Source organism: Phacochoerus africanus, chromosome 5 (genome assembly GCF_016906955.1).
Source record: "Phacochoerus africanus isolate WHEZ1 chromosome 5, ROS_Pafr_v1, whole genome shotgun sequence".
NCBI lineage: Eukaryota > Metazoa > Chordata > Mammalia > Artiodactyla > Suidae > Phacochoerus > Phacochoerus africanus.
In genome coordinates this window covers 26,012,408-26,039,186 of record NC_062548.1, presented here as the reverse complement: position 1 = coordinate 26,039,186, position 26,779 = coordinate 26,012,408, and the positions used below count along the sequence as shown (strand labels likewise).

Genomic DNA, 26,779 nt, shown 5'->3' with positions numbered 1-26,779 from the left:
TTTCTGTATCCTTATATTCAGGATGTGTCTCTTATGAGCATAATTGTAAAAGCCAGTCTATTTGATTTTTAATTTGAGCGCTTCTATCATTTACATTAAATGCAGCTGCTGATATGTTTGAGTTTATGTCTGTGATCTTCCTGTTTATTTTCAGTTTGTCCCATGTGTTTTATGTTGCTTTTCCTCTTTGTCTTTGTCTTGTTTTGGATCACTTGAGTGTATTTGATCATTTCATTGCCTTTAATTTGTTAGTCATGCATTATTATTTTATGTTGACTCTAGAGAGTTCAACATAAAATTCTAGACATTTTAGAGTCCATTATATTACCAAATGAACATTGTAGTTCCATTTCTCCCCCTGTTTTGATTGTACCTGTCACTTTACTGTACATTATTATTATTGTTTTGTGTCATTCATGTTCATTTAGAGTTACTAATATATGTATCCTTTCTGTTGTTTTTCGTTTCCTCTTACATACGTACCTTTCCATCTGGAATCATTATCTTTCTATCTAAAGAACTCCTTTAGGAGTTCCCACTGTGGTGCAGCGGAAATGAATCCGACCAGGAGCCTTGAGGTTGCGGGTTCAATCCCTGGCCTCGCTCAGTGGGTTAAGGATCTGGCATTGCCATGAGCTGTGGTGTAGGTTACAGACGTGGCTCAGATCCTGCATGGCTGTGGCTGTGGTGTAGGCTGGCAGCTGTAGCTCCAATTCCACCCCTAACCTGGGAACCTCCATATACTGCAAGTGCAGCCCTCAAAAGGGGTGGGGGGAAGAACGGCTTTAAGTATTTACTTTAGTTTGGGCCTGCTGGAAAGACATTTAAAAATACCTTCATTTAACACTCACTTTTGAAGAATGTTTTTGCTGGATACAGAATTCAGAAGAAGTTGTTGTTTTCCTTTAGCGCTTTAAAGATGTTACCCAATGGGTCTTCTTCCATTCTGATTCTGATTCTGACTCTTGCTCCTCTGAAGGTAAAATGTGCCTTTTTTTCTGTCTGGCTGCTTTTTTCAATTTTCTCTGTATCGTTGATTTCCAGCAGGCTGATTATGATGTTCCTAGGAAGGTGTGTGTATGTGTACACACACACGTGTATTTTACCTGTTCTTGAATTTGTAGTTTGACGTCTTGCGTCAGTATTGGCCATTCTTTCTCTTCTCTTCATCCTGGTTCCAATGAAATGTCCAGGTAGACCTTTTCACTGTGTCCCTCTGTCTCTAACACTGTCTTTAATACTTTTCACCCTTTTTGCTCTCTGTGCTTTAGTCTGATTGTTCTAAATGATCTGTTTTTTCAGTCACTAATATGCCCTCCAACAACTTCTAATTTGCTGCTAAACCCTTACATTGAGTTCTTAATTTTGATGATTATATTTTGAACAACATTTTTTATTTTAGAATACTTTTTTTCATTTCTTTCTCTTTTTTTTTGTATTTTTTTTAAGGGCCACACCCTCAGCATACAGAAGTTCCCAGGCTAAGGGTTGAATCGAAGCTGTAGCTGCTGGCCTTCACCACAACCATAGCCACAGCAATCTGGGATCTGAGCTGTGTCTGTGACCTTCAGCACAGCTCACAGCAATGCCAGATCCTTAACCCACTGAGTGAGGCCAGGGATTGAACCCATGTCCTCATGGATACTAGTCAGGTTCGTTACCACTGAGCCACAATGGGAACTCCTAGAATACTTTTAGATTTACAGAAAAGTTACAATGGTACAGATCTCCCCTAAATCCCTCACTCAGGTTCCCCTGTTGTTAACATCTTACTATATTTGTCAAAATTCAGAAATTAACATTAATTGGTACCGTACTGCTAATGAAAGTCCAGGCTTTATATGAGTATTATTAATTTTTTCATTAATAATGTCTATCTGTTTCAGGACTTCACCCAAATACCTCATTTTATTTACTTGTCATATCTGTGTACTTTCCTCTGGTTCATTACAGTTTCTCAGTCTTTGTTTTTCATGATTTTGACAGTTTTGAGGAGTACTTGTCAGGTATTTTGTAGAGTTTTACTGTATTTTTTCTTCTAAAGTTTCCATGTTTTATAGGTTATAGCTCCCTGGTGAAGTTCTCTATATCGTCATCCTTTTTTTTTTTTTTTTCTTTTTAACCCTCTCAGTCACAGTTATTTTATTTTTTTTAAATTCTTTTTAATTGTAGTTGATTTTACAATCGTCTATCAATTTCTGCTGTACAGAAGAGTGACCCAGTCATACATATATATGCATTCTTTTTCTCATATTGTCTTCTGTTGTGTTCTGTTGCAAGTGATTGGAGATAGTTCCTCATGTTATACAGCAGGATCTCATTATCCATTGCAAATGGAATAGTTTACATCTACTAACCCCAAACTCCCAGTCCATCCGACTCCCTCCCACTTGGCAATCACAAATATGTTATCTATACCCATGCGTCTGTTTCTATTTTGTAAAGAGGATCATTTATATCATATTTCTGATTCTGCGTATAAGTGATGTCATATGGTATTTGCCTTTCTCCTTCTGATTTACTTCACTCCGTATGAGAATCTCGGGTTGCATCCGTGTTGCTGTAGATGGCATTATTTTATTCTTTTCAGTCACAGTTATTTTAAAGGCCTGTGTCTGGGTTACCTACCTGTGGATCTGTCCTATTGCTTATTTTGTCTTCTGATCCTATGTCTCGGCATGTTTGAAAATTTGGTCTGAATTCCAGTCATTTCATGTGCCAAATTAGAGAGCTTTGGATGAAGTTACCTTCCCATTCTGGTTCATTTCCAGTGCTTTTATGGAGCTGCTAGATTAGAGCCCTTCTCCTGATTAGGTCCAGAACTCTAGTTTTTGTTTCTCTGGGAGTATGAGACAGCCAGGAACCATCAGCAGATGTCTCTCTGTGTCTCACCTTCTGTATTTGATTTGGCGAAGCCCCAAGGGAGAGCCTGTGCCTAATGTCAAGTCCGCTCCTCTAGTCTTCCCTGCTCACCAGGATCTTGGTCCCCCAGGTCCTGCTTTCCCTGGCAGCTCCTATTCCTCACCCCAAGACTTCTCTGCTTCTTAGCAGCTGCCATCTGCCTGGCATCTCAGCCTCTTGCCCTGTGCCGAGGATGGCTTCTTTCCCAAAGGAAAAAAAATGGCACGTGGCGTGATGGGCGCATCTCATTTCCAATTCCTGCAACGTTTTGATTCCTGGAAAAAATATTTTGTTTGTTTATCTGGCTTTTATAGTTGTTCTCAGCGGGAGTGTTGAGCTTCTGTGAGTTACGCCATCATCGCCCCCAGTAGTAGTCTGATGTTAAGTGAAAATGCAAAATATAAAATAGATGTATGGTTTTATAATTATGTAAACGTTGAATGTTAATGCCGGAGAAGGCCAGAAGGTGAATGTAAAAATTAAGGCATTTATTTAATTTTAGGATAAGATCAAAGACAATATTGGTTTTGGGATCTGTTACATCTGCAATCGAGTTAAAAAAAAATTTTAATCCCTTTTTTAACCCTTTAAAAAGGGGTGTTGAGTGCATCAGTGATAGAGGGAAGGATGCCCAGTTCTTCTAGGCCTTGGTAGGGGGGCCCTGAGAACTCTGGGGAAAGAAGACACCTAGGTTACATTCACTGAGTATATTATGAGAGGATTGATAGAGAAGAATAGCCGCTAATAACAACCTAGCATATGCTGAACATATACTGTGTGCCAGGCATTCTATTAATTGATTTAATTATTACAACATCCTTATGGGACTATTTTTTAAAATTGGAGTACGGTTGATTTACAGTGTTGCATTAGTTTCAGGTGTATGGCTAAGTGATTCAAGTAGATCTTATAGATAGTTTTCTTTTTCACTATTGGTTCTTTTTCGATATTGGTTTTTTTCCATTATAGATTATTACAAGATTCTGAGTATACTTCTTCGTGCTACGCAGTAGGTCCTCATTGGCTTATGAGACTAGTGTTAGCCCTCTTTCTTAAACAAGGAGACCGAGGAGTTCCTGCTGTGGCACAGTGGAAACGAATCTGACTAGGAACCATGAGGTGGCGGGTTCAATCCCTGGCCTTGCTCGGTGGGTGAAGGATCCCGAGTTGCCGTGAGCTGTGGTGTAGGTTGCAGATGTGGCTCGGATCCTGCGTTGCTGTGGCTGTGGTATAGGCCGGTGGCTACAGCTCCGATGAGACCCCTAGCCTGGGAACCTCCATATGCTGTGGGAATGGCCCTAGAAAAGACAAAAAGACAAAAAAAAAAAGAGAGAGAGAGACTGAGTCACGGAGCATCCAGGTAACATTTAGGGCACCCAGAGCTGAGTGGCAGAGCTTATATTGAAACCCGGGATCTCTGGTTTTACACCTCAGCTCCTCAACACCCTGCTTTACTAATTTGGTAAGGACAGCGGCTTTAGATCAGATAAGGGTACTTGAAAGGCAGGAGGTGCTGTGCTGGAGGAAGTGTTGGGTCCAGTCCCATATCATGGGACAAATGAAGCAGAAGTTCTCGGAACAGCCAGTTCTTTGATCAGTCAAGACCTTGCCTTTTCTGAACAGGTTGGATTCCTGCCTCCAAGAGAGAGGTGGTAAATTGTGGCCATGAAGAGCTTGGGCACCGGGGATGGGCAATACTGTGTTGTATGTAACATGCTTACAATGGTGTCTGCTTCCTGACGCGTGTGCAATGACTGCTGTGGTCAGTGTCACCAGCATCCTTGGCCAGAACAACCCACATCATACCTGTAAATTCTGTCCGGCCTTGAGACCTTGGGTTCCACCCAAGGTGGTGAGGTTCCTGGGGATTCTGTCCTTCAGCAAGTGTCTCGCCTTGTCCTGGGCTGTGGAGTCACCAAGACAGGCACACGGATAATCACAGGAAAGGATTCTATGTACTGTGCCAGACCTCAGGACAAGGTGTGCTGAGGCATCAACATCACTGCAGTGTTGGAGCCCTGCTGTGGTTTAGAGCATGGAGAAAAAGGAACCTCTCACTCATCCCTTTATGGATTCATTCCTCAAACATTGACTCACCATCTGTTATGTGTTCGACTCTGCGTTAGGGTTGGAAATACAAGAGGGACAGCATAGAAACAGACCTTCTTCTCAGAAGGCTTTTAACCTTGCAGGAAATTAGGGAATGTAATGGCATTTAATAACCAGAGATTGAGCACCTACACTATACATGGCCCAGTCCTTGACATGCAATGGGTCAGCGTAATAATAAGAGCTAGTAGTTGTGAAGGTATGATAGGTTCGGCCCCTTAGCATGTATTGGGACTCCAACACCCTCCCCGGCTGGTGCCACTGCACTATTACCATGCTCATGTTACAGATGTGGAAACGGAGGCTCACAGAGGTGGAGCACCTTTCCGAGGTCACACAACTAGAAAATGGAATCATTTGGACTCAAATCCAGGTCTGCCTGAGGCCAGACTCATAGCTGCAGAGGTCACAGCCCCTTGCCTCAAAGAGGTCTATTAAATATGACAGAACAAGTGCGGCAAGCAAACGTATTCCTACTGTGTGGCCAGACATAAGAAAAGAATAATCCTGTTGGTGGGTCAGATGAAGTCAGGGAAGGCTTCAGGGAAGAGGCAGCATTAGAGAGCGAACTGCAAGGAAGAGCCAACCGCGAAGGGAGGGAACCCACTGGCGTAGCAGGTAGTGCACACTCTGGCCTCTAGGGGGCGTTGGAGGCTCCTCTCTATTCCAGAGCCAGTGCGGGAAGGTGGGCCAGGGCTAAGGACCAGGATGATGCTATTGGTTCCTGAGCCTTGGTTGGAGGGCAGGTGGGGCTCAGAGAGATGAGGAGGAGTTAAACAATTTCATCACCATGACACACCTGTAATGGGCTCTTGGGCTTCTATCTGAGGCTGGCTCTGTCTTCAGACGCCGATCCAGATGGCTGGTATGGAGAGGGGCCTGGGCTTACCTCCTGCTTGGGACATGCTATTCTCTCCGAGTCACCAGGAAGACAAACAGGATGGGGAGACAGGCAGCAAGAGGAGCCCATCCAACTTCCAGGGATTCTAATAAGCATCTGGAGTTCAGCCCTCTGGTCCAGCCCAGCTCACCACGGCTGTGAGGGATTTGGGGTAAAGGTCCTAAGATAGCGGATAGAGTGACGACTTGCCTGGCTCAGCCACTTTGCATGTATCCCTTGGGAGGCCACAAACCTAGACACTCGATCCTGTCCATCTCTTCCTACAGAGGCAGGAACTGGCAGGGACCAGCCGGCAGTCAGGGACAACACCTGGAGTTTGGGATACAGGTGAGGAAGAAGTGGGAGGGGAGGCTGGAAAGGTGTAGTGGGGAAGGGAGCCAGGCATCCCAATGGGCACATGCTGGAGGGAGCCTGAGCATCATTAGACCCTGCTCCAGGGTCTCAGCCGGGATGCTGCTATCATGAAGGCGTCCAGTTCAGCTTGCTGCTCTCTTTTGGGCTGATGGCAATTTGGATACGGGTCAACCCACTCTCTCCTTCTCTCTCTCTCTTTTTAAAATTTATCGAGATGAAATTCATGTAACATGAACTTGACTGTTTCAGAGGGAACCATTCAGTGGCATTTAGTGCCTCCACAATGTCGTGCAACCACCACCTCTACCTACTTCCAAAACATTCCCATTGGTCCACAGTAAAACCCCATACCCATTAAGTACTTATTCCTGGTTTCCCTCTGCTCTTAGCCCTGGCAACTCTCTATCTGCTCTCCTTTTCTTTTCTTTCTTTCTTTCTTTCTTTCTTTCTTCCTTCCTTCCTTCCTTCCTTCCTTCCTTCCTTCCTTCCTTCCTTCCTTCCTTCCTTCCTTCCTTCTTTCTTTCTCTTTCTTTCTTTCTTTCTCTCTCTCTTTCTTTCTCTCTTTCTCTCTTTCTTTGTCTTTTTAGGGCTGCACCCACAGCATATGGAGGTTCCCAGGCTAGGGGTCTAATCGCAGCTATACCTGCTGACCTACACCACAGCCACAGCAACACGGGATCCAAGCCGCATCTGCCACCCATACCACAGCTCTCGGCAATGCTGGATCCTTAACCCACTGAGCAGGGCCAGGGATCGAACCTGCATCCTCATGGATCCTGGTCGGGTTCGTTAACCACTGAGCCACGAAGGGAACTCCTCTACCTGCTTTCTTGAACTCTCTCTTTTTAAAACTGTTAGGAGTTCCTGTTGTGGCTCAGTGGGTTAGGAACCTGACATAGTGTCCATGAGGATGTGGGTTTGATCCCTGGCCTCACTCAGTGGGTTAAGGATCTGGCATTGCTGTGAGCTGTGGTGTAGGTCACCAGCTGCAGCTCCGATTCAACCCCTAGCCTGGGAACTTCCACATGCCACAGGTGTGGCCATAAAAGGAAAAAAAATTTTTTAATTGAAAAAAAAAAAAAAAAAGACCACAGGATTCCCTTCATGAGTCAGCGGTTAACGAACCCGACTACGATCCATAGGGATGCTGGTTTGATACCTGACCTTGCTCAGAGGGTTAAGGATCCGGCATTGCCATGAGCTGTGGTGTAGATCACAGACGTGGTTCGGATCCCGTGTGGCTGTGGCTGTGGTGTAGGCTGGCAGCTGTAGCTCCAATTTGACCCGTAGCCTGAGAACCTCCATATGCCGCAGGTGCGGCCCTAAAAAGACAGAAAAAAAACCAAAATACCTGTCCAGCCCTCAGAGGAAGAGTGCTTGACTCATAGTAAGAGCTCATTTGCACTAGGTATTAGGAGTTCATCTTGATTTCTATCATATTTTGGAATAAATCATTTGGGGCTTCCTAAAAAAGAACAAAGAGAACATGGACGTAAAGTCCGTAGGCAGTGGTGAGTCACTGAGGGTTTTTTGAGAGGAGGAATGGCATGATAAGATCTCTGCTTTCAGAAGATTAATTTGTCTGCAGCTCCCAGGCTGACCTGGGGGGAGGAGAAGGGTGAAGGGGGCTGACGCAACGGTCTGTGCTGTGCTTACAGCGTGGCAGCCGCTAGTCACGCAGGGCTACTTAAATTTAAATCAATGAACATGAAAAGAGAGGCACTCAAAAACCACATGGGGCTAGTGGCTGCTCTATGGGACAGCAGATGTTTCCATCATCCGGGGAAGTTCTGTTGGGCGGTGCTGGCTGACAGCAGTGGTTCTCGCACCTGAGTATGTGTTGGAATAACCTAGAAGGCACGTTAGAGTCTGGATTGCTTATACTGCCTTTCCTCAGTTTCTTTTCTCAGTTTCTTTTCTCTCTCTCTCTTTTTTCCCCTTTGCTTTTTAGGGCCACACCCGCCATTCCCAGGCTAGGGGTCCAATCGGAGCGACACCTGCCAGCCTACACCACAGCCACAGCAACGCTGGATCCTTAACCCACTGAGCGAGGCCAGGGATCAAACCCGCAGCCTCATGGATACTAGTCGGATTCATTACCACAAAGCCAAGACGGGAACACCCTCTTTCCTCAGTTTCCGACTCAGGGGGTGGGGGTGGAGGCGGGAGGCTGGGGATCTGCATTTCCATCAGGTTCCCAGGAGATACTGATGCCCTGATCTGAGACACTCTCCTTTTCCCCTTGGAGATGGTTCTCTCTGGAACAGTGCTTTTCAGTTGCCAGTGTGAGGGACAAGGAGCTGTTTGCAGCTTGTCGACAGCTGTGCGAGTGGTATTTGTATGTCCCAGCCAAGTGTGGTTAGGATTTGAACTCCAGTTCTTCCTGAGATGGGCAGGCGGCGGCTCACCTGGGGGTCTGTTTAGGGAAGGGATGTGTCACGGAGGAGCTTTGGCTGAAGGAGTAGAAAGCAGGGCTCACCGTGTGTATGGAGAATGGAGGGACTAATCAGGTAGCAAGGAGTGATCTTTGCTGCCTCCTGTGCTCTCCCCGCTAGCCTGGAGCTCTGCCTTTGACGGCTGATGGGGAGGTAGAGTCAGATGCTTTCACAACTGAACAGCCGAGAACATGCTGCCTCTGTCCCTCGGTCCTAGCTCGGCAGCTTTCTCCCGGAGGCATGAATGACTCACATCTAGCTGCACTGTTGGGGTGGGGGTGGGGTAGAGCCTCAGGTTATAAGTGACAGAATTCAATAGAGTACAAAGTGGGAGAAGCCCATCACTCAAAACCACGTGTCAGCCCTCCGCCACCTGCGTGCCTCCAACTAGTGGTTTGAGCTGCAGAAAGAAATATACATGTATGTGTAACTTGGTCCCCATGCTGTACGGCGGAAAAATACATTAAAAAAATAATAAAATAATTGGAGTTCCCATCGTGACGCAATGGTTAACGAATCCGACTAGGAACCATGAGGTGGCGGGTTCGGTCCCTGCCCTTGCTCAGTGGGTTCAGGATCCAGCGTTGCCGTGAGCTGTGGTGTAGGTTGCAGACGCGGCTCGGATCCCGTGTTGCTGTGGCTCTGGCATGGGCTGGCAGCTGCAGCTCCGATTAGACCCCTAGCCTGGGAACCTCCATATGCCGCAGGAGCGGCCCAAGAAATGGCAAAAAGACACAAAAAAATTAATAGTAATAAAAAAAAGGAAACATCGCAGAGCTTGTTCTCTGCGAGTCAGAGGACAGTGGCCTCTGATGGGCGGGGTCCCCCGGAATGTTCATGTGGGTCTGAGCTGAACTTGAACTTGGAGTATCAGGCGGAGACATAGAGCAGGGCTGTGATAGACCGGAAGCAATAAGCCTCTCCCCACCCCAGCCGTGCACCCCTTGTAGATGGTTGTCGGGTGTGCAGGAGGGTCTCCGTGCCTGCTATTAGGACATTCTTCCAGAATGTGCTCTGTCCCAGCTGGCAAATAGCTGGGACCCTCCGAAAATGACTCTCCTCGTTGTCCCAGCTCTGCTATCCTGAGAGCCCCCCTGGACCGTTCATAGTCCAGCAGGTGACACATGGGCACATTGAGGGGCCAAGACCCTCTTCGGATGCTGAGGATGGCGTCCGTACTGGTTAGCTGGTTCTTTGCCATTTGGAAGTGTTTTGAATTGTGTATGTGTGTGTGTGTGTGCGTGCGCGCGTGAGTGTGTGTGAGTGTGCACCGAGTGTGTGAGTACAGTGGTGAGGAGTGGGAGAAGGTGGGGAGGATTCAGTAGGCACACTAATGACCTTAAAATATGAATAGTTTGGTAAAATCATAATTAAACGTGGGGGGAGTGCCCATTGTGGCGTAGCGACTAGTATCCATGAGAATGCAGCTTCCATCCCTGGCTTCATTCAGTGGGTCAAGGACCTGGCATTGCCGAGAGCTGTGGTCACAGATGCAGCTCTGATCTGCATTTCTGTGGCTGTGGTGTAGGCTGGTAGCTGCAGGTCCGATTTGACCCCTAGCCTGGGAACTTCCATATGCCTTGGGTACGGCCCAAAAAAAAAAAAAAAAGGAAAAAAACAGAAGAAAGTGGGAAGAATGCTTATTTCCTACAGGCTAGTTAAGAACCATTGCTTTAATCATCCACCCATCCATCCATCCATCCATTTAGCATAAATGGATCCAGCAGGACAATTCTCCCTCTTTCAGCGCTGCCATGCTATTGAGGCTGTTTGACCGTCCATAAGGGGGAACATTCCTCTGTTGGGACTTCTCTGAACAGATGTTTTCTCCCCTCCTTGTCCCCAAATTACAGTAGGAGAAACAGAAAACTTATCTTCAAACGACAGCCCTTTCCTCTGATTGCCTGGGGAACGTGGCGTGAGAAGGGCTGTCGGGTTTTAAAAAAAAGCCCTTGGATCCCGTGAGTCAGGGAGGCAGTTCATGTAGATGGGGCTCTTCTAGCAAAGCAGGGAGCCCATTGAAGCAATGCGAAAATAGGCACTGGTTCTCTAGAGAAGGGAGTTAAGCCCGCCTTCCTCAGAGCTGGGAGGCTTTGGTCCTGAGCTCTGGAAATTAAACCCATCACTTAGCGAGCAGATTGTGGGGCTTCTGGCCGTTGCTGCTTGGGCTTCGCAAAGCCGCCGACGGACAGTTTTGATTGAATGTCGACATTAAGCTGCCAAGTAGCGCCTCTGCAGCTCCAGGGACCCCATGTTAGTATTTATGTCACATCTTTAGAAATAATCACATTGCGAAGCAGCGCCCAAAGCCATGTCAGCAGCCACTGCAGTTCAGGGTGTGAACGCCCCCCCCCCCCGCCTGGTGCTCCTGCTGCATTTACACAGCATGGGTTGGCAGGGGCGGGAGGAGGGCGTGGGTGGGCGGTGGCACAGGCACACCATCAGGTTCCTGTCCCGAGGATGCAGGCGAAGAAGCTGTAAGCCTTGTCTCTCCTGGTTTTTCTCTCAACTTGAGGCAGGAGGTGGTCTCCAAAGAAGAAATAAAGCTGGCTTATTGCATGCCTTACTCACAAACCATCTGTTCTAAGCATAAGGGAAGACCCCCCAAGGCTGGCCTGAGGGGAACAGATGCTCGTGGGGGCTGGGTTTATTCTTGTGCTTCTTCGCTGGTCCAGAGTGCATGAATTCTCACGCACTCTCCCTGCATCCCCAGGGGGACCCGGCGACATTGCCCACACCATTGGGGATGCCAGGTGTTGAGAGACTGTGCTTGTGAGACCTCAAAAGGGGACACACGCAGATCCTACCCAGGGAGGCGAGTGGTCTCTGGACCTCTTGGGGTGGAGGGTGTATAGAGTCACAGCAGGTGGAGAGCAGCCCTGGGAACTGCAGGACCCTGAACAACCAGGGAAACCTCGGTAGGACTAGATGACACTCAACTGGGTTTAGTGGATTATGGAGTGCCCAGCTTTTTAAGTTTCTGGCTCCAAGAAGAAACCAGCTACAGAGCATAAAAGCTGCATGGTTTGGGCAGTAATGTATAGACTCGGGACTTAGGAAATCAGCTGACTGGATTGGGGCATCCAAGTTGTATCCGATTCCAGTTTGTTGAGAGTAGTGGGCATAAGTCTGGCCTCCCCGTTAAGCAGAGAAGTCTTTCTCCGAAATTTAGAGCCATTTTTTAAAATAGAAAAAGTAATTCAGGCTCAGTTGAGACCGTATATTTCACTTCTCCTTCTTCCAAATTCCCACTGAATGACTAAGAAATTTAAAAAGGGGAAAATTGAGAGTGCCCTCGTGGCTCAGGGAGTTAAGGGGCTGGCATTGTCACCACAGTGCCTCTGGTTACAGCTGTGGCGTGGGTTTGATCCCTGGCCCCGGGAACTTTGGCATGCTGCTGGCAAGGCAAACAAACAAAACAAAAGGACATATTGATCAGGGTTCCACACCAGAAAGTGTCAATTGCCTGCCAGAACCACAAAGGAATTTCTCTAAGTTACAGCTCAGATGATTCAGGCTAATTGTTTCCTCTTTTCCAACATCTAAGCCCTTAATACTTTTCTTTTATGTAATTGTATTGGTTGGTACTTCCAGAAGGATGTTAAATTATAGTGGTGATGGTGGGCATTTTTAATTGGGTGGTGGCCTTAATGGAACTAGAAATGCTTCTGGAGTTTCACCAGTAAGCACAATGAAAGCCTTTGCTGTATTTATTATACCAAGAAAAGCATGTATCTATTCCAGTTTTTCTAAGGGTTAAAAGAGAGAATAGTTATTGAATTTTGTCACTTGTCTTTTTGTCCTTTTTGGAGATAATTACATGTTTTTTTCTCCTTTGACCTAGTTTTATCGGGAATAATATTAATAGATTTTCTAAAACTCTGAAGGGTTTTGTCGAGAGAGTATGTAATCAGATGCGTGTTTGAGAAATCACTTTGTGTGGAGAAAGGGCTGAGTAGAGCAAGGCTGCAGGCGAGGAACCAACTCAGAGGGGAAAACGCGTGCCCAGACCACAACCATAGGTGTGACTGCTGTTTACCAATCACTCCTCACCTGCCAAGGACAATACCAGGCACTGTGCAGGTTTCAAATACAACTTAAACATCACCTAACCCTATGACACTGTTATAGCTGGTAAGGTGGGAACAGCATGGATAGGAAGAGGGGCTCAGTTACATGACATGGTACAGACGTAGAACAAATAGTACATTATCCTCGAGTGTACCAAGGGAGAGTGACCAGCGTGAGTTCCCTTGAGGGGCTGGTTAAGCACGCATTAAGAATGTCATCGAGGGGGAGTTCCCGTTGTGGCACAGTGGTTAACGAATCTGACTAGTTGAGGGTTAGATCCCTGCCCTTGCTCAGTGGGTTAAGGATCCGGCGTTGCCGTGAGCTGTGGTGTAGGTTGCAGACGCGGCTCAGATCCCGAGTTGCTGTGGCTGTGGCGTAGGCTGGTGGCTACAGCTCCGATTCGCCCCCTAGCCTGGGAACCTCCATATGCTGCAGGAGCGGCCTTAGAAAAGGCAAAAAAAAAAAAGACCAAAAAAAAGAAGAATGTCATGGAGGAGTTCCCGTGTGGCTCAGTGGGTTAAGGATCTGGCATGGTCACCGCTGTGGTGCAGGTGGCTGTTGTGGCTCACATTTGATCCCTGGCCCAGGAACTTCTGCTTGCTGCAGGTGCAGCCAAAAGAAGAAGGAGAGGAAGGAGGAGAAGAAGAGGAAAAAGAGGAGGAGGAAGGGCATTGAAAGAGGGGGAGTTGATATGCTTTGTTCTGTAGCCTGGTAGATTAGGGATGGTGGATAAGGACAGGGAGATAATGAGTATTCCTGGACATGTTGAGTTAATGTACTTTCGGGACATCCAGTACCAGGTATGTGGTAGACATGGATATTTTGTTCTAAAGCACACTAAAGAGCTTTTAGGTAGAAATGAAAATTGTGGGAGTAGAGCCCCTGGGGAAATGAGGAAATTAAAAAGCAAGCTTCTGTATAATCTGTGGTTCAAAGAGGAAATTCAAGGAAAATTAGGAACTACGTTGAACCCACAAAAGAAAGTGAAAAGGTACATCGAAGCGTGTGGAATCCAGATCATGCAGTGCTTGACATGAAATGTACATTGTGGAATTCTACCAGATAGTTAAAGAAGCAATAAGTCTGATTCTTCTAGAAAATGGAAGAGGTGAGACTATTTCCTAGCTTGTTTTATGAGGTTAGCATTATCCCGATACCAAAGTCAGACAAAAACAGTACAAGAAGACTGCATGTCCCTGTGACCAGAAAGATGAAAATCTCCAACAAAATATTGGCAAATCCAATCCAGAAATACATAAAAAGAATAATACACCCCAACCAAGGGAATTTTGTCCTGGTAATGCAAGCCTGGCTCAATAATTTTAAAAATCAATTAATGCAAATCCACAATATTAATAATCGAAAGAAAGAAGAAGCACAGGAACACAGAAACTGCTGCAGAAAAAGCATTTGACAAGATCTAATATCCATTTATGATCAAAGTTCTAGGCATACTAAAATAGAAGGCAACTTCCTTGATGTGATAAAGAACCACTAGAAAAAATCTATAGTGCACTTAGCAACAAAGACTGCATGCTTTGCCCCCAAAACAAGACTCGCTCTATTCACCATCATACTGGAAGATCTAGTCAGTGCAATAAGACAATACAAAGAAATAAAAGACTGGAAAAACAGATTGAGAAATACATACTGGAAAGGAAAAAAAAAATAAAACGGTGTGTATACACAGAGAACATAATGGTCTGTGTAGAAAATGCAAAAGAATCTGCTAAAACTCTCCAAGAACTAGTCAGTGAGCTGAAACAGCTTGCCAGATACAAGCCAACACAGAAAAATCAATTGTATATTAACAGTTAACAATTAGAAACTAAAATTTTAAAAATACCATTTACGGTAACTTCAAAATTTATGAAATATTTTATTATAAATCTACCAAAACATATCTAGGATCTGTAGCTAAAAATTATAAGACACTGCAAAAAAATCAAAGAATACCTAAATAGGAGTTCCCATTGTGGCTCAGTGGGTTAAGGACCTGATATAGTCTCTGTGACAATGCTGATTGGATCCCTGGCCTTGCTCATTGGATTAAGAATACTGCACCACCTCAAACTGTGGCAGAGGTTGCAGATTTGGCTCGGCTCCAGGGTTGCTGTGGCTGTGGCATAGGCCTCCAGCTGCAGCTCCAATTTGACCCCTGACCCATTCACAAGTCCTCATGGATCCTAGTCAGATTCATTTCCAATGAGCCATGACGGGAACTCCCCAGAACAATTTTTAAGATGAAGAAATAAATTGGCAGAATCACAGAACTCTATCTTAAGACTTACTATGGGACTTCCTGTCGTGGTGTAGTAATGAAACATGACTAGTATCCATAAGGATTCGGGTTTGATTCCTGGCCTTGCTCAGTGGGTCAGGGATCCAGCATTGCTGTGAGCTGCAGTGCAGCTCCCTGACACAGCTTGGATCCCGAGTGGCTGTGGCTGTGGCTGTGGTGTAGGCCAGCAGCTATAGCTCCAATTTGACCCCTAGTTTGGGAACTTCCATATGCTGCACCTGCAGCCCTAAAAAGCAAAAAAACAAAAACAACAATAGCAAAAAAAGGCGATGCAAACTATTGCATTTGGAGTGGACAGGCAGTGAGATCCTGCTGTATAGCACAGGGAGCTATGTATCTAATCACTTGTGATGGAACATGAGGGAGGACAATGTGAGGAAAAGAATATATATACTGTATGCCTGGGTCGCTTTGCTGTACAGCAGAAATTGACAGAATGTTGTAAATCAATCATAATAAAAAATTAAGCAACAACAACAAAAGACTTATATAAAGCTTCAGTAATGAAGCCGTGTGATTTTGGCAGGGAATAGCTACATAAGTGACTGTAACTGAGCAGAGAGTTCAGATGTATTCCCACACAAATATGGTCCGCTGAAAATTTTTTTTTAAAAAGGTATAAAAACAAATGGAAAAGGACAGTCTTTCAACAAATGATGTTGGAGTGATTGGGCATCCATTTGGAAACAAAATGAACTCAGCTTCCTCTTCATGCCCTATGTTAAAATGGATTATTGATCTGAATGTAAAATATAAAGGGATAAAACTAGAAAACTTAGGAGAATATTTTTGACCTGGAGTTAAAGACTTCTCAGACACGACACTAAAAATATGACTCATAAAAGAAAGAAAGGGACTTAAATTTTTGCTCTGCAAAAGATGCTGTTATAAAATGAAAAGAGAAGCTATGAACTGGAAGAAAATATTTGCAAATCGCATATCTGAAAAAGGACTTAAATCCAGAGTGAAGAACTCTCGGACTCATAAGTATGAAAACAAACAACTCCACTGAAAAGATGGGCCAAAAACCTGAACAAGCATATCACCAAAGATAATAAAAGGAGGGCAAATTCATTCACGAGAAGATATTCAATATCTTTAGAAATTTGGGAGATGCAAATTAAAGGCACAATGAAATACCACTATACACCTAGTCGAATAGCTAAAATAGTAGCAATAGCAAATAGCTGTTAATACAGGATGCTGGCAAGGATACAGAGCGAGAGGAGCTATTATTATTCATTGCTGCTGGGAATGCAAAATGGTACACTCTGGAAAACCTTTTGGCATAACACACACACTACCCCATGACATAATGACCCAACTCCTAGGAATTTACCCTAGAGAAATGAAACTTTTTGTTCACACAAAAACAGATATTTATAGCAGTTCTACTTATAATCACCAAAAATTAGAGACCACTCAAATGCCTTGAACAGGTGAATGGATAAAATGTGCTTCATCCATCCAGTAGACTAGTACTCATCCATAAAAAGGAATTAACTTTTCATATGTACAACTTGGATGAAGCCAGTCTCCGAAGGTTTAATACTATATGATTCCATTGATATATCATTCTTGAAAAGATAGAGAGTGAGAAATAGATCACTGATTCCCAGAAGCTGAGCGTGGGTTGAGTTGGTAACTACAAAGAGGCAGCACGTGGAGTTCGCGTCGTGGCGCAGTGGTTGACGAATCCGACTAGGAACCATGAGGTCGTGGGTTCAACCCCTGGCCTTGCCCAGTGGGTTGGGGATCCGGCGTTGCCGTGAGCTGTGGTGTAGGTTGCAGACGCGGCCTGGATCCTGCGTTGCTGTGGCTCTGGCGTAGGCCAGTGGCTACAGCTCCGATTAGACCCCTAGCCTGGGAACCTCCATATGCCGTGGGAGTGGGCCTAGAAAAGGTAAAAAGACAAAAAAAAAAAAAAAGAGGCAGTACATGGGATTTTTCTGGAGTGATAGAGCAAGTTCTGTATCTCAGTAAGATGGTGGCTACATACATCTATACTTGTGTTAAAAAAACTGGGAGTTCCCGTCGTGGCTCAGTGGTAATAAACCTGATTAACATCCATGGTAACATCCCTGGCCTTGCTCAGTGGGTTAAGGATCCAGCGTTGCTGTGAGCTGTGGTGTAGGTCAAAAACATGGCTTGGATCCCACATCGGCCGTGGCTATGGTGTAGGCTAGCAGCTGCAGCTCCGATTCGATCCCTATCCTGGGAACTTCCGTGTGCCATGGGTGAGGCCCTAAAAAGACAAAAAAATAATTTTCACAAAACTGTACACCAAAATGAAGTCAGTATTCCCACATGTTAATTAAAAACATTTATAGCAATACCATCCCAGGAGGGTTTTTAAAACATACTACGTCAGTCTTGGACAGATAAAAAATAAATGTCATAGGCAGAAAATGAAGAGACAAAAGGCAGGAAGGGGAAAGGAAGGTGGGAGGGAGAAAGAGTAAGATTGAGAAGGAGGGAGGGCAGAGGGATAAGCAGTAGATGGAGATGAAAGAGGAAATGGCTAAGAGGAAGGCATAAGCAGGAAAGATGTTATGATACTAAAAAGTAACTTAAAGCAATGAAGTCAATTAAAATGCATAGACACAGCAAATTGAAGAAGGCCTACTGCAGAAAATATAATCAGTAATGTAGAAACAAGCTTAAGGATTGATCCCCAGATGGCAGGGGAAAGGGACAGAGAAATGACTACATGATGAAAACAATGATAGATGTGGAAGACAGACAGCATTGATCCACAAGTAAATGGAATCAGATGTTCCTGGAGAAAAGATCAGAGCAAATGGAAAAGCACCTATATTGAAACGAATAATGAACTGTTAAAAAAGAATTGTTTTTAAGTATGAAAGGTAAGATCCAAGACTAAAAAATAGTCATGAACTTCAAATAACACAGAGTCAAAATACATAAAAGCAAAATCTGCTAGAAATGAAACAAGAAATTTATAGCAATATCATCCCAGGAGGGTTTTTAAAACATGCTATGTCAGTCTTGGACAGATAAAACAGGTAAAAAGATATGGATATTAATCATATAATTAAAATAAGCCTCAAATACCTCTATCTTGAAGCCCGAACCCTTCGGTGTGAGAATCACCATTTTTCCCCAGTGTGTATAAAACTGGTGATGTGCTGGCTTGCAAGGTGAACCTTATTAAATTCTTCAAAAAAAAAAAAAAAGTCCCAGAAGGAGTTCTGTTATGGCGCAGTGGGTTCATGATCAGGCATTGTCACTGCAGCAGCTTGGGTTGCTACTTTGGCACTGGTTCAGTCCTTGGTTGGGCAACTTCCACATGCTTCAGGCGTGGTCAAAAAAAAAAAAAAAAAAAAAAAGACATGTCTCAGAAATGGCTCAGCCCATGTTTTCTGATGAAAACATAATAGAACAAGAAATCCATGCCCCAAACATGAACTGCAGATCATCAGATGAAGGAGAATGGAGTAGGAATTGGGTGAAAGGCTTAAAATGACGAGCTCTCAAAATTGCTTCTGTAGGGAATAGGAGGGAGCATTTGATATTATAAGCATACCCAGTAGGGTTGACGGGCAGTGTGGAGGGCCAGGCTGTGGTTGGGGGTCATGAGTGTGTAGCCCCAGTGTGATTCCCTTCTCCAGGGGCCACTTCCTAAGCTATATACCGCTGATGGTTGGAGGTAGGCAGACAGGATGTTTTTGAAAAGACAAACTATTGGAGCCTGTGGTGAGAAGTGATGGAAGGGCTTTTCATATTGACAGGATTGGGAACAAAGGGATACCATACCAGTGCTCTGATGGACCAGAGGAGAGGAAAATGTTGAGGGATCAGAGGGTTTGATGAGGTCCAAAAAATTGGTGGAAAGGGAGCAAGGGAAGAAAAGGGTTAAAGGTTGTTGGGGAGTTCAGAGGCAGAGCCATTTCAGGTGGGACTTCAGGTGGGACTTCAGGTGATTGGATGGGGATGGAGAGGAGGCCATAACAGAAGAAGCAAGGGATGCCACTTGGCTTCAGATTATCCATCCTTCTCTTCCAACTTCCTCCAGGTTCATTTGTATGAAAATCATATTGGAGAGATACTCTGTGCTCTGAAATTGATCTTAATAGGTATATAATTTGATCTCAATTCTCTCCAGAGAGAAAGGAAATCAGCATTTGCTGAACCTCTGTGTGTGCTTTTTACACTCTCCTTCCACACGATTATCCTCTGCGATTTAGAGTAACTGCATAATTTATTGTCCAAACTGGACTCTCTTTTGAGTCAAAGGACAACAGATAGAGACTGAGGCCATTCTGGGTAAACTGACATGGACAGCCATCCTCCTGTTACCCAACAGCCCTTTGAGTTGTACGTGGCTTTATCGTCATTTCAGAGATACGGGTGTGGGAGCTCAGAGACGTCTTTTGACTAAGGGCCCCCAATTAGAGCAGTGACAGAGGCAGGATTCGAACCCAGGTCTGTACGACTCCAGAGTCCAACTATTGCTAATCTAGTTCCCATCATCATTTCACTTGCCGTGGTTTGACAGCCTTTTTTTCCAGACAGGTACTGTGATGGTCCCAGCTGGAAGTCTGTCTCAACACTGATAATTAGATGTGTGATAACTGTACCATCGCCAATAGTGACAGGAAGCCAGCTGTCGTAAGAGCCTTTGGCCATGATGTGCTTGGGATGCCTGAGATGCTGCGTGCGGGCTTCCCAGAGACCCCAGGTTTCCTTGCTTGGTATTCAGAGTCTATCCGATGATGCCCAGGATGGCCAGTTAAGATGACTGGAAGGGGATTCTGATGGGTCCTGGGCTCACAAAAGCTATAACTCAGAGAACCTTGAGGTTAGAAGAAGTAAAAAATGAATAGGTCACAGATCTAGGAGTAGATTGTAGAGTTGAGGGCTAAGGAAGTTTCCAAAGAAAGAAGGTGTGGCAGGGCAGTGGGTGTTGGGGAGAGATTTGGGGTTAGTGAAAGGCCCAGGGAAACTGTCATCCATTGGGATGTCACTGGAATGGGATGGGGGGACATGCAGGGCAGGAGAGCAAAAATAGGTTGATGGCTCTGAAATTTTTCAGTGGTTTAGTCTCTCTCCTCCTTCTTGGATCCTGGGGTATGTCCCAGAGTGTTCTGCTGGTATCAGTGAGGTCATTCTGAGTCTGTGCTTTGTGCGCCAAAGGCTCAGTGATTCAAACCATGATTCTTGCAGATCCAGTTGCTCTGTAGTCTTCGGAGAACAGGATGGGATCTCAAGGTCAGGGCAGTGGTTTCTTGGAGGCTATAGAAGCACCACGACTGAATTGTTCTTTTCTCTAATTAAGTTTTATTTATTTATTTAGCCTTTTTTTTTCTGTCTTTTTAGGGCCACAGGTGCAGCATATGGAAGTTCCGGGGCCACGGGCTGAATTGGAGCTGCAGCTGCAGGCCTATGCCACAGCAATGCTAGGTCAGATCCATGTCTGTGACCTACACCACAGCTCTTGGCAACGCAGGATCCTTAACCCACTGAGCGAGGCCAGGGATTGAACTTACAACCTCATGTATAATACCAGTCGAATTAGTTACCAATGAGCCATGCCAGGAATGCCTTAATTTAGTTTTAATAACACGGTTAATACAAGAATGCATTCTCTTTGTAATAGATTCAGAATATGACAGCTAAGGCTAAAGTCTCTTTTGTCCACCAGCCAAACCGGATTCTTTTACTTCTTCCACAGGTGTAACCATTACTTTAAGCCTATGTGGGATCTGTCCTTCCAGAGTCTTTTCTATATATTTACATTCATAGATGATCTTATAGAAAATTTATTTGTATGATACCTATCTCTTGAAGATATGGAGGGCCTCGTTTGTTAAAACTTTTTGTTTTGACATAATCTGAAAATTATAGAAAAGTTACAAGAACAGCACAAGAAATATCTGTATATTCTTTACCTGATTTACCAGTTGTTCATATTTTGCCCCATTTGGCTTACCATTCTCTCTATTACATGTATATGTGTATATATGTTTTTCTAAACCATCTGAGAATAAGTTGGAGGCATGGTTACCATTTGCACCTGGATACTTCAGTGTGTATTTCCCAAGAACGGGGACACTCTCTTGCATAGATACAAATTTCATCAATCAAATCACTGATGTCCTCAGACCTTTTTCTTTTTCCCTTTCCTTTCTTTCTTCTTTCCTTCTTTCCTGTCTTTCTTTTCTTTTCTTTTCTTTTCTTTCTTTTCTTTCTTTTCTTTTCTTTTCTTTTCTTTTCTTTTCTTTTCTTTTCTTTTCTTTCTTTCTTTCTTTCTTTCTTTCTTTCTTTCTTTCTTTCTTTCTTTCTTTCTTTCTTTCTTTCTTTCTTTCTCTTTTTCTTTCCCTCTCTCTCTCTCTCTCTCTCTCTCTTTCTTTCTCTTTTTTGTCTTTTTAGGGCTGCACCCACACCATGTGGAGGTTCCTGGGCTAGGGGCTGAATCAGAGCTGTAGCCCCCAGCCTACACCACAGCCACAGCAATGCGGGATCCAAGCTGGGTCTGCGACCTACACCACAGCTCACGGCAACACTGGATCCTTAACCCACAGAGCAAGGCCAGGGATCCAACCCGTGTCCTCATGGATACCAGTTCGGTTTGTTAACCACTGAGCCACGATGGGAACGCCCCCTCAGACCGTTTTCTTAAACAAAGAGGTAGGATATTGTAATTGTCTATCTTCATCTTGCTAGTTTCTTCAGCACGTGAGTGCATGTCAGTGGCCCAAAGTTATTGACATGTATGTAGCATTTCAGAGTGAATATGCTATAGATCATTTACTGCTTCCCCTGTGGATGGACACTCAGGTTATTTCCTTTTTTTTTTTTTTGTCATTGCCTACAACCTCCCACATGACTGAGTGTTAGTAGGTATTGCTTTGACCAGTTGTTCTGGAGACACGTGCTGAGGACAAATGAGACTGTGGGATGTTGAAGAAAGGACCTTCAAATGGAGTTCATGAAGAGGAACTCTTGGTTCACAGAGTGTGAGACAATGGCTTTATATATTTTAGGTCTATTCCAATGTTTTATTTATTCTTCTTTAAATACTATTTTTATCAGAGGCTAGTTGATTTACTGGGTTGTGTCAATTTCTGCTGTACAACATAGCGACCTGGTCATACATATCTATGCATAGATGATAGCCTTAAAGCTACACAATTATTCAGACTTTTCTAATAGACGGTTGCATTTTGGGGGGGGGGTGAGGGAGGAAGACCAGGAACGTTCTAGAAGAAGAACAATTCTTAGGAAAACAGTTAACAGTAGTGCTATCCTTCATGGATTCAGCAGTGCATTAGGTAACTTCCACCAGTATGCAGAGGCCTCATTTGCTCTGAAGGTCCTTTGATGGAAACAGGCAGATCTCTCCCCTCACCCCCCACCAGCCTCACATCTGAGGCAAGCCATGTCCCCTTGATTGGGACTCTTTTTTCCTATATACTTCGAAGACTTCCACCAGGAGGGAAGGTTGCTATTTCTGCTTTGTGTGAAGCATCTTGTACCATCTGGGCTGGCTGAATTTCAACAAAGATAGTAAAGAAACATTTATCAAGAAAAATCAAAGTCAGCCTTGCCAAGTGTGGTCTAGAGAGATTTGCTTTCTCGATACATATGCAGCTCTCTTGCTGCTGGGAAACAGGACTGTCATTTGAAAAGCTTCAGGAGGGACAGGCCTTCGGATCTTAGCCTGCAGCTACTGTCAGCTGCTCCTGATGCAGGGGCTTTAGTAGCCAGCGCTCTTGGAGATGTGAACGCCTGCAGTCCCGGAATCAGTTCTCCTTTGTTCCTTTCCGTGGAAATATTTGGCCCCCTGGGTGGAAGAGAGACCCAACAGAACAGGAGTAGAAGAAGGATCTGGAAAGGTTGGAGGAGAGAGGGAGTCAGATCTCAATTAGGAATGTTTGGTTCAGGGGAAGCAGAGGACCAAGGAAAGGTGACTCTTAAATCATTCTTTTTTTTTTTTTTAGCTTTTAATTAATTAATTAATTAATTATTGCTTTTTAGCATGGGGGTGTTCCCAGGCTAGGGGATGGAATCATAGCTATAGCTGTCAGCCTACACCACAGCTCACAGCCATGCCAGCTCCTTAACCCACTGAGCGAGGCCTGAGATTGAACCCACATCCTCATGGATACTAGTCGGATTCATTTCCATTGCACCACAATGGAAACTCCTCTTGAACCATTCTTGTGAGATTGGCTCAAGAATGCACCACACAGACGTCCTGCCAAGAGCACTCTGAAAGGGCTGTGAAGTTGCAAACGTACAGTAGAAGAATGTTCTGGTGATTGTCCTGTGGTTGTCAGTTTATGAGGCAGGGGAGGGGGGAGAGTGGTCTTAGAAGAAAGAAAGCTTTTCCACTTGCATATGTGTTGCCAGTCAAACAGATGGACAAGTTTCTGGCACTTCAGAGCATCTCAAATCATGTTTTTCTGCAGCAGCTCACTAGGTGAGGGATGTGTCATTCCAAGATCCCAGCCCAGAAACTGGCACATGCTGTTTGCCTTGGAAGGCTCCATAAATGAGAGAAAGGAACAGCAGGAGGTTGTATTCCATGGAGAAAAATGTATGGGGATATTAAGATATCATATCATCTAGGAAAGTTTTCCTTAATGTGTGCTCTATGGGCCAGCAGCATCGGCATCACCTGAGAACTTGGTAGAGAAGCGAATGAACAGGTGTCACTCCCAGACTTCCCGAGTCAGAATCTATCTGTGGGAGTGGGTCCCAGGAATATGTGTCTCAGGTCCCCCAGGGACCCTTATCCACACCAAGGTTTGGATAAGGGATGGAAAAGTCATGCCTTCCTCTGGAAAGTGCAGATGGAAAAGTCACGATGCATTATTCTCAAGAAGAAAAACCACAGGTGGTTTTATTTCTTATCAGCCCATTTAGAAATGGTTAAGTCTTCATAATAAAGAGAGAAATGTGTAAAAGAGGGCACTGAATATGAATAATTACAACAATGAAATAGTAATAATATAGCTGGCATTTATTGACTATTCCCAAGTGCCAGGATCTGTGCTAAACATGTATATTCTTTATCCAATTAAACTTTTATAAGAACCCAGTGAGGTATGTATTATCTCCTTTTTATTTTTTATATTTTTTGTCTTTTTGTCTTTTCTAGGGCTGCACCTGTGGCGTATGGAGGTTTCCAGGCTAGGGGTTGAATTGGAGCTGTAGCTGATGGCCTGAGCCAGAGCCACAGCAACGAGGAATCAGAGCCACAACTGTGACCTACACCACAGCTCACGGCAACGCCGGAGCCTTAACCCACTGAGCGAGACCAGGGATGGAACCCTCAACCTCATGGTTCCTAGTTGGATTCATTAACCACTAAGCCACAATGGGAACTCCTATTTCCATTTTATTGATCAAGCATTTGAGGTTCAAGAATGTGAAGTAACTGCTAAGCAGGATACAGACCCTAGTATCATACAGCCTTTTATCCACTACACTATATGACCTGGCTACTGTCTCATTAGAAATCAATTATACTTTAAATAAATATGGCTTTATAGATTCCTTCGTGACAGGGTCAACCTCTTAAGTTGGCCCCCTTGTCCCCAGTATGCAACAGAATACCTGACACATACTAGGGATCTGCTTATCGAACTTAACCAAATCGAAGGTAGAAATTCTTGTTTTTGGTGCAGGCTGAGATGGAGCATGAATTCAACCTGTGGACAGAGGGAAGAAAGGGCCATTCACTAGAATGCAGAGCAGTGTCCGTGCAGAATAAGTTACAGCTTGCCTCCTGGGTTCCCCTGTCACTCCTGCCACAGTCCACCCAGCCCTTTCTTCCTCTCAATTCATTTAGTCCCAATCCCTTACTTACGATATGATCTTAGGCAAGTCAGATCCCCACCCCCCATCCCAAGCAGAGATGAGCTGCTTGGATGTAGGAAAATAAAGGGAAGATATTTGCATGTAACTTGGGTTGTGTTTGGTCAGATAAAATGGAAAGAAATAGGAGCAAGGGAGTTCAGAGTGTTTTCAGGAAGTGATTATAAGGCACCTCCAACTTTAAACTGAGGGTGAACGGAAGAAAGGCAGGCGGGAATGAGGAGAAAAAGACAATGCATTGGCTCAATAGACTGATGATAGCAGACGTGTAGCGGTGCTAGATACCAGAGTTAATGAGCTAGGAAAATGGGAAGTGGCATAAGAGCATGGCGTACATGAAACTGAGTATGAGAAAGCAGTGTAATTTCTGGATGCTCAGCAGCAGGGAGGAGGTGACTGTGATGGAGTGGAAGCAAAGGTTGCAGGGAGGAGGCAGATGCTTTATCCTCTACTTCTCTGTCTCTGTTATCTTATTGCATTTATGAAACACTTAGAAAAAAATGTTGGGTGGTGGCTGTGGTCATGGGTATCTTTGTCTTATTCCTGACTTTAACGGGATTGCATTTATCACTAACTGTGGTGCTATTATTTCAAATAGCCTTTATCCTGTGAAGAACATTTCTTGTTATTTCTAACTAAATGCAATGATCCTATGGTTTTCTCTTTTGACCTATAAATATGATGAATATTTTAATAAAAGATTTCTAAGAACGAACCATCTTTGCATTCCTGGTAGGAGTCATTGTTGATGAGCCTTCTAAGAGACAGTTTGGTTTGATCTAAAGTAATATATTGATTACTTCAGATTTTCCTATTATAAAGGGGGATGGTTGGCCCTGCATCCTTGAGATCTAAACAACTCTCACTTTCTAATCTCCTTCTCTTGGCTGTTTACATTACTGGTTTTTGAACTGACTCCTAGTAAACTTAACTTCCCATCAATCCAGGCTGATGTCTTAAATACTTAATTTTTCCTATGGCCAGTTGCATCTACTCTGTTGACCCTATGCTTTCTTTCCCTCTCTAAGCTGGTCTTATAGGGTCCTTTACCCAGGGTGTTCTTGGTTGAGGGTGGAGCCGAGCTATGATGCTGATATTTTTCCAGCCTTCGCTCTATGGGCTGTCTGAGTACCAGTGAAGGGGGCTATGTGAGTAACAAGTGCACTTTAGAGGGCAGTTCTTTCCCTTTTATTTTTTTATTTTTATTTATTTATTTTTTTTATTAGTTCTTTCCCTTTTAGGTTTTTCTTTTGGAATTCAGGTAAAATTTGCACAACGTAAAATTAACCATTAACCATTTTACAGTGTACAGTTCAGTGGTATTTAGCACATTCACGGTGTTGGGCAATCATTATTTCTATCTAGTTCCAAGCAATTTCATCATCCCTAAAGGAAACCCCATAACCATTAGGTTGACACTCCCCATTCCCCCTACCACCAGCTCCTGGTAACCACTAGTCTTCTATCTGTCTTTCTGGAACTACTGGTTTTGGAGAGTTCATATAAATTCAGTCATACAGTATGTGACCTTTTGCATCAGAGTATGCACATGTTCATAGCAATGCTATTTGCAATAGTCAAAAAGTATGAACAACCCCAATTTTGATCAAGTGATGAATGGATAAACAAAATTTGATATGTCCATGCAAGGGAATATTATTCAGTCATCTGTGTAGTACTAATAGATGCTACAGTGTGGATGAACCTTGAAAGCACTAGCTAAATGATGGAGGCCTATCTTTCTTAGAGGCTTTTTGGAAGACAAGCTTAGAGAATTTATAGTTAATCTAGGGGGCCAAATGGGAAAAGCAGTATGACAGCCAGAGACCAATTTATTTTATTTATTTTATTTTATTTTAT

At 44.2% G+C, this 26,779-nt stretch overlaps 1 protein-coding gene across 2 annotated transcripts in view; it reads left to right on the top strand.

Moving 5' to 3' along the window:
* PRKCB (protein kinase C beta) overlaps positions 1–26,779 on the top strand; it is a 388,950-nt gene that overhangs the window by 237,706 nt on the left and 124,465 nt on the right. The gene's annotated exons all lie outside the window — the stretch shown is intronic.